Genomic DNA, 7,990 nt, shown 5'->3' with positions numbered 1-7,990 from the left:
CTTCAGCAGCCACCTGGGCCTCCCCATATAGCCAGGCCCGCCTGCCAATTTCTCCTCCTGCTGAAGCCCACGCCTGAAGCTCCACTTGCTCAGCACCCAGCCCAACGGCTCCACCTAATCCACACGGCCAGCAGCCAAACTTCACCACGCCCACAACTCTCCCCTGCCATGAGCCTCCTACAGCCGCCCAAATGAACCAAAGCCACCAATTCTTGAGCCCACAATGTACTTTTTGCCCCTTTTGTCTAAAAATGCCAACTTTTTACCCATTTTCTACACATTTTTCACCACAACATCATCATTACACCCTATAATTTACCTCTACATACCATATTTATTTTATTTAATTAATCTAATCAATTTAATTAATTTAAATTGATTATTTTAATAACCTCACTTTGGCTATAAATATGGAGTTTGAAGACCATTTTAGGGTGCTTAATTTTTGGTTTCTATCTTCCTTTCTCCCATTTTCTCTCTACCATCCTCTCTTCTATTTTGGGTTTTTCAAGAGCATTTTGCAAGTATGTATGTCATTTATTTTGTAATTTCTACTCTAGTTATGTGCTTCTAATATTTTTCATAAAATTATTAAGATCATGATGAAGCAACTTGTAACTAGGTAATATTTATGTTGTATGTTGATTTCCCTTGTAATGCAACAAGGTTATGGATTTTTCTTCTTCATATATTTCTTTCATCTTAAATATCTTGTATTTTAGATTGTTAGAGCATATTTACACTTTGTTCTTCATTAGTGCATAAACATAATATTCTTTGTGTAAGATGTGTCATTAAATTGTACACATCCATGCTTAGAACAAAAATATTATGTTTTTCCTTATAAATAATGCTCATTGATTTATTTGTTATTTCATTAGATTGATCTACACTAAATGCTTTGAAATTATAATTTTGAAAAGTGAAGAAAAATCCTATCTTTTTAGAAGTAATTTGTGCTTAAAATTATAAATCTATTTAGAAAATGATAGTTTAAATTATTTTAACTATCACTAAAACTTGGGAATCAATATACTAATAAATATTATTAAACTTACATTTTGTGGATTCTAGTATCTTAATAATCTTTTCTTTTAACACTTATTTTCAACTCATTATTGCTTTATTTTTTCTCTTAAATAGCTTTATTTTTCAATCTTTTATTTTATGTTCATAATATTAAAACTCATCAATCTTTGGAGCTAGGTTAGAATTTATTACTTTTGATTTAAAATAGTTTTCTCTTTTTGATTTTAGACAACTCCTTTGGGTTTGACATCCTTGCTTACACGATCACTATTCTATATGAACAATTCGTGCGCTTGCGATTTATAAATTTTTAAACATACCCGTTTTGGGTCCATCAAGTTTTTGGCGCCGTTGCCGGGGAGTTGCAAGAAAAAAGAAACGAAATTTATCTCAAGGTTAGTGAATTCTTCTACTAGTTATTTTAATTTTTGCACTTTAAAAAAAACTAAAAATATATATATTTATATAAAATCTAAAAAAAAAAAAGATAAAAAGAAAATTTGGGACGGTTCTACCACCCATAAAAAAAAAACTTGCTTATATATTTATATTTATTGTCTTTTTTTTAGTTGACGGCACTTGTGCCTCATATCTATCATTTTAATTTTTATAGTCGATGGCATTTGTGCCTCCTAATTTTGTTATAATTTTGTTGTAATTTTTATTTCTTGTATTTCTTTGTTAGTTGACGGCACTTGTGCCTCCTAACATTTGTTGTAATTTTCTTTATTTATTTTGTTGTAATTTTTATGTAATTTAATTTCCACAAATTACTAGTTGATGGCAATTTTGCCTCCTAGCTAATTGATGGCAATGTTGCCTCCTAGTCCTCTATCTTATGTTTGAGTTGATGGCACTTGTGCCTCCTATCTCTTCTCTTAATTTTGTTATGGTTGATGGCATGCTATGCCTCCCTACTCTTTCTTAAATTTTAATCTTATTTAATTTTTGCCTTATTTTTCTTTGTCTTCTATAATATTTTAGTGTAATATTGTGAAAAATACTTGAAACAAAAAGAAAAAAAAACCTAAATCTTGTCCTTCACCATAAGAAATTTTTGCTTAAAGGAAATTTGAACAAAATTCCCAATCTGCCTCTACTAATTAACCTCGGGGAGTTGTTAGTAGTGCGCGAGTAAGTGGAATCAAATAGGCCTGGGGACAATTAAACCATAAGAATTATATTGTTGTGAAATCTCTAAAAATTATAAGTATGCTCTGTGGTTGCGGTTTTAACTGATCTTCCACATCAGAAAATTGCTTGTTTGAGATTATCCTTGTTGCTTTGTTTGTGAAAATTGTATGCATCATTAGGAACGTAACTCTAAAAAACGATTAGTAAAAAGACGTTTATCTTTGTTTGAAATTGAAAGTGTTAGTATAAATTTGAGCATCATGGAACCTATTGCTAATCCTGTTAATGAAAATGTTGTGCCTGAAAAAACTTTGCGCTTGAATATTTTGCACCTATTTCATCTAATGCTCCTTCATGCATTGTTTTACCTACTACTTCAGCTACTCATTTTGAGCTTAAACCAGCAATCATTCAATTGTTGCCATCTTTTTATGGGTTAAATAGAGAAGATCCTTACATGCATGTCAAAGATTTCTTAGAAATTTGCTCAACATTTAAATTTCAAAATTTTTCTGATGAGTCGGTCAAACTAAGATTATTTCCTTTTTCATTAAAAGACAAATCAAAAGCTTGGTTAAATTCCCTTCCCATGGGGTCTATAACTACTTGGGATCAACTTTATAATAAATTCTTGTTGAAATTTTTTCCAATGTCTAAAACTGATAGTCTAAGGAGAGAAATCTCTGAGTTTTTTCAAAAAGATAATGAAGAGTTTTATGAATGTTGGGAAAGATTTAAAGATTTATTATTAAAATGTCCTCATCATGGTTTTGAAAAATGGAGACTTAGTAAAATATTTTTATGATGGTTTGACTCCCTCTAATCGTCAAATGATTCAATCTATGCATACTAGAAATTTTTTAAAATTTCAAGGACAAGAGGCGTGGGACGCCCTTGAAGATTTATCTGTCAATTCACAACAATGGAATTATTTTGATCTTAGGTCTAGGTCAACTAATTCACCAAAAAGAGGAGGAAGGTATGAAGTAAAAGAAGAAGTAGACTTAATAACATCTTTAGATAAATTAGCGAGAAAAGTAGAAGCTTTAGCCATAAGCCAAACTATAAACTCTCCAATACAACCAAGAAAAGATGTTTGTTCTATATGTTCTAGTCTGTGCCATAATGCCCAATCATGTCCTTCCTACCAAGAAGCCTTTTCTGAGGAGGCCAATGCACTTCATGCTTATGGGAAACCAAATGATAGCCCATTTTCATCCACCTACAATCCAAATTGGAGAAACCATCCGAACTTTTCATGGAGACAAAACCAACCCCAAATGAATCAAGGGCACCAATACAACACACAAAACCAAACTCATGCCCCACAAAATCAACCATATCCTCAACAAAGGAAACCTTCCTTAGAAGATACCTTACAACAATTTATGCAATCCACTCAACAAATCCTACAAAATCAATCTCAATCAATTACCAAACTCGAGACACAAGTAGGACAACTTGCCACTGCTTTAGCTGATAGAGAAAAAGGAACATTCCCTAGTCAACCTATCCTAATCCAAAAGGTCAATATGAGATAGGAAAGTCTAGTCATAATGGAGAAGTCAAATCAATTTCAACTCTTAGGTCCGGAAAGAACATTGTCAAACCCGATTACATACCCGAGGTTGAAAACGAAAAAGAAAAAGAAAAGAGTCAGCCTTCTAGTTCTCATGCCAATGACTTTTCAAACAAGGAAACTCCAATCCATCCTTTCATTCCTAAAGCCCCATTCCCACAAAGATTGCTTCCAATTAAAAAAGGCGGCCAATATAATGACATCTTAGAAGTTTTTAAACAAGTTAGTATCAACATCCCTTTCTTAGATGCCATTAAACAAATTCCTGCCTACTCCAAATTTTTAAAGGATCTTTGTACTGTTAAAAGAAACACTAATGTTCCTAAAAAGGCGTTTTTAACTAAACAAGCTAGTTCCATTATTCAATATAAGAGTCTTGTTAAATATAAAGATCCTGGGTGTCCCACAATTTCATGCATTATTAGTGATCATTTTATTAACAAAGCTTTACTTGATTTGGGTGCTAGTGTGAATTTATTGCCTTATTCTGTTTATAAGCAACTTGGTCTTGGTGAGCTAAAACCTACCTCTATAACTCTTCAATTAGCCAATCGTTCTGTGAAAATTCCTAGAGGCATTATAGAGGATGTTTTAATAAAAGTTGATAAATTTTATTTTCCTGTTGACTTCATTGTTCTTGATACTCAACCTGTGGAAAATATGCATGCTCAAATTCCTATCATTTTAGGTAGACCATTCTTAGCTGCATCTAATGCAATCATAAATTGTCGTAATGGTGTTTTAAAATTATCTTTTGGAAATATGACTGTTGAATTGAATGTATTTAATGTGGTTAAATCTGTTGAGTGTGAAGAAGTGCATGAAGTTAACATGATAGATAGTATATGTGAAGATGATGGAAATGACTTACTTGACTTTTGTGAAAAATACTTTGGTATAAATTTGCATGTTGATGACTCTAATGATGATGTGAATTCTTAGGTAGAGCCTATACCCTTAAATGAAACCAAAGTTGAACCTTCTTCACCCTTAGATCATGTTCAATTAATCTTCGAGTCTCCAAAGTTAGACCTTAAACCTTTACCAGAAAATTTAAAATATGCTTTTCTAGGAGAATCTGAAACCTTACCTGTTATCATAGCATCTGATTTAGATAAAGAACAAGAAGATAAATTGTTAGATGTCCCTAGAAAACATAAAGAAGCCATAGGTTGGACCATTGGAGACATTAAAGGAATTAGCCCATCCATATGTATGCATAGAATCCATCTAGAAGAGAATGCTAAAACCTCTCGGGAATGTCAAAGAAGGTTAAATCCAAATATGAAAGAAGTAGTTAGAGAAGAGGTCATAAAATTGTTAGACGTAGGTATCATTTATCCTATTTCTGATAGTCAATGGGTTAGTCCAGTTCAAGTTGTGCCTAAGAAGTCTGGGATCACGGTTGTTGAAAATGAGAAAAATGAATTAATCCCTACTAGAGTACAAACGGGGTGGAGAGTGTGCAGAGACTATAGAAAGCTGAACAATGTTACTAGAAAAGACCATTTTCCATTACCTTTTATTGATCAAATGCTTGAACGATTAGCTGGCCATGCATATTATTGCTTTCTTGATGGGTATTCGGGATATAACCAAATCCCCATTGCCCCAGAAGATCAAGAAAAGACTACATTTACATGCCCTTTTGGGACTTTTGCCTATCGCCGCATGCCTTTTGGATTATGCAACGCACCTGCGACTTTTCAAAGGTGTATGATTTCAATTTTTTCTGACGTGGTTGAAAGATTTCTTGAAGTGTTTATGGATGATTTTTCTGTGTTTGGTTCCTCCTTTGATGAATGTCTGCACCATCTTTCACTTGTTTTAATTCGTTGCAAAGAGAAAAACCTTGTGCTTAACTGGGAAAAATGTCATTTCATGGTTAAAAAAGGAATTGTTTTAGGTCATGTAATCTCATCTGAGGGAATAGAAGTTGATAAAGCTAAAGTTGATCTTATTTCAAAACTTCCCCCACGTAAAACTGTGAAAGAAATTAGATCATTCTTAGGCCATGCTGGTTTTTATAGAAGATTTATAAAAGACTTTAGAAAAATTTCTCGGCCTTTATGCCATTTACTTGGAAAATAAAATGCTTTTGTCTTTAATAATGATTGCCATGTTGCCTTTGAAAAATTAAAAAATTTGTTGACTACTGCACCCATTATTCGACCCCCTGACTGGAAAATACCTTTTGAAATAATGTGTGATGCTTCTGATTATGCTATAGGTGCTGTCTTAGGACAAAGACTTGAAAAAATACCTCATGTAATTTACTATGCTAGCAAAACTTTAAATGATGCTCAATTAAATTATTCCACAACCGAAAAAGAATTGCTTGTTGTTGTTTTTGCATTGGAGAAATTTAGATCTTATTTGTTAGGGTCTAAAATTATTGTCTATTCTGATCATGCTGCATTAAAATATCTCTTGTCGAAAAAAGATGCTAAGTCTCGTTTGATCCGTTGGATCCTGCTTTTACAAGAATTTGACTTAGAAATACGTGATAAAAAGGGATCTGAAAATGTTGTTGCTGATCATTTATCTAGACTAGTTGTTGAAACTATAAATGATTCTACTCCTATCACTGAAACTTTTCCTGATGAACAATTGATGCATGTTTCTTCCTTCCCTTGGTATGCTGATATTGTTAATTATTTAGACACTAAAGAAATACCATCTCATTGGTCTAAGCATGATAAATCTAAATTTTATTCTGAGGTGAAAAACTTTATTTGGGATGATCCTTACTTGTTTAAATACTGCCCTGATCAAATAATTAGAAGATGCATTCCAAATTGTGATCAATCTAAAATCATATCTTTTTGTCATGATCATGCATGTGGAGGACATTTTAGTGGTAAGAAAACAGCTGCTAAAATTTTACAATGTGGTTTTTATTGGCCTACTATCTTTCATGATACATATGTTTATTGTAAAGCTTGTGAACGTTGCCAAAAGTTAGGAAGTTTAACTAAAAGAAACATGATGCCTTTAAATCCTATTCTTATTATTGACATATTTGATGTTTGGGGCATTGATTTTATGGGACCATTTCCTAACTCTTTTGGTAATCTTTATATTCTTGTTGGAGTCGATTATGTGTCTAAATGGGTTGAAGCTATTTCATGCCACACTAATGACCACAAAGTTGTGCTTTGGTTTTTAAAAGAAAATATATTTTCCCGTTTTGGTTCACCACGTGCTATCATTAGTGATAACGGTAAACACTTTTGTAATAAGCCATTTGAACATTTGATGAAACAATATGGCATTACGCATAAAGTCTCAACATCATATCACCCACAAACTAGTGGTCAAGTTGAAGTGTCTAATAGGGAAGTTAAGCACATTTTAGAAAAAACTGTGAATCTAACTAGGAAAGATTGGTCCTTATTAAGACTCACTGATGCATTATGGGCATATCGTACCGCATACAAAACACCCATTGGCATGTCACCCTACAGACTTGTGTATGGAAAGGGGTGCCATTTACCTGTTGAGTTAGAACATAGAGCCTTTTGGGCAATTAAGCAGTTAAACTTTTCTTTAGACAAGGCAGGTGAGAAACGAAAGCTTCAACTCAATGAACTAGACGAAATTAGGAATGATGCATATGACTATTAAAAAAAGTATAAGGATCGCATGAAATTTTACCATGACAAAAATATTTTGAGAAAAGATTTTTCTCCAGGTCAGAAAGTCCTTTTATACAACTCTCGTTTGCATTTATTCCCGGGAAAGTTACGCTCTAGGTGGTCCGGTCCTTACATTGTTCGTATTGTTTTTCCACATGGAGCTATTGAAATTGAAATTCTTAAAAATGGTGATATATTTAAAATTAATGGACAAAAATTATAACCATTTTTAGAATTAAAAACTGATGAAGTGGATGAGATACTCCTTGAGGACCCTGTTTACCATGCTCTTTGATTCCTATTTGATCTTGACAACTTGTGTTTTATTTGTTTTGTTATTTTATTTGTGATTTAATTTTTGTTAGTTGTATCTTTTACTCTCTTAGCGGTGTACCATATCGAGGTACGACCATTCTAAACTCTACACTCTTGTCAATTTTAATTTATATTTATATTTTGACACATTGAAGACAATGCTTAAATTAAGTTTGGGGGTATTGAGTTTATATGGTTATTTTTAGTGAGGAGAGTATGATTTATTGTTTTTTTTTTTTGAGTTGTTTTTAATTTTTATGTTTTGTGTTAATTTTTGTGTTTATTTATATTTGTT

General features: G+C 32.5%; 1 non-coding gene across 1 annotated transcript; it reads right to left on the bottom strand.

Annotated features, from left to right (window-relative positions):
• Nucleotides 1-2,827: 2,827 nt before the first annotated feature.
• Nucleotides 2,828-2,934, bottom strand: LOC133833392 (small nucleolar RNA R71). Its single transcript, XR_009892773.1, has one exon. It is a non-coding gene; the product is annotated as a small nucleolar RNA R71 (small nucleolar RNA).
• Between the last annotated feature and the right edge of the window lie 5,056 nt (nucleotides 2,935-7,990).

This window comes from Humulus lupulus, chromosome 4, assembly GCF_963169125.1.
Source record: "Humulus lupulus chromosome 4, drHumLupu1.1, whole genome shotgun sequence".
Classification (NCBI taxonomy): Eukaryota; Viridiplantae; Streptophyta; class Magnoliopsida; order Rosales; family Cannabaceae; genus Humulus; species Humulus lupulus.
The sequence above is the reverse complement of the archived record's forward strand: the minus strand, read 5'-3'. Positions and strand labels throughout refer to the sequence as shown.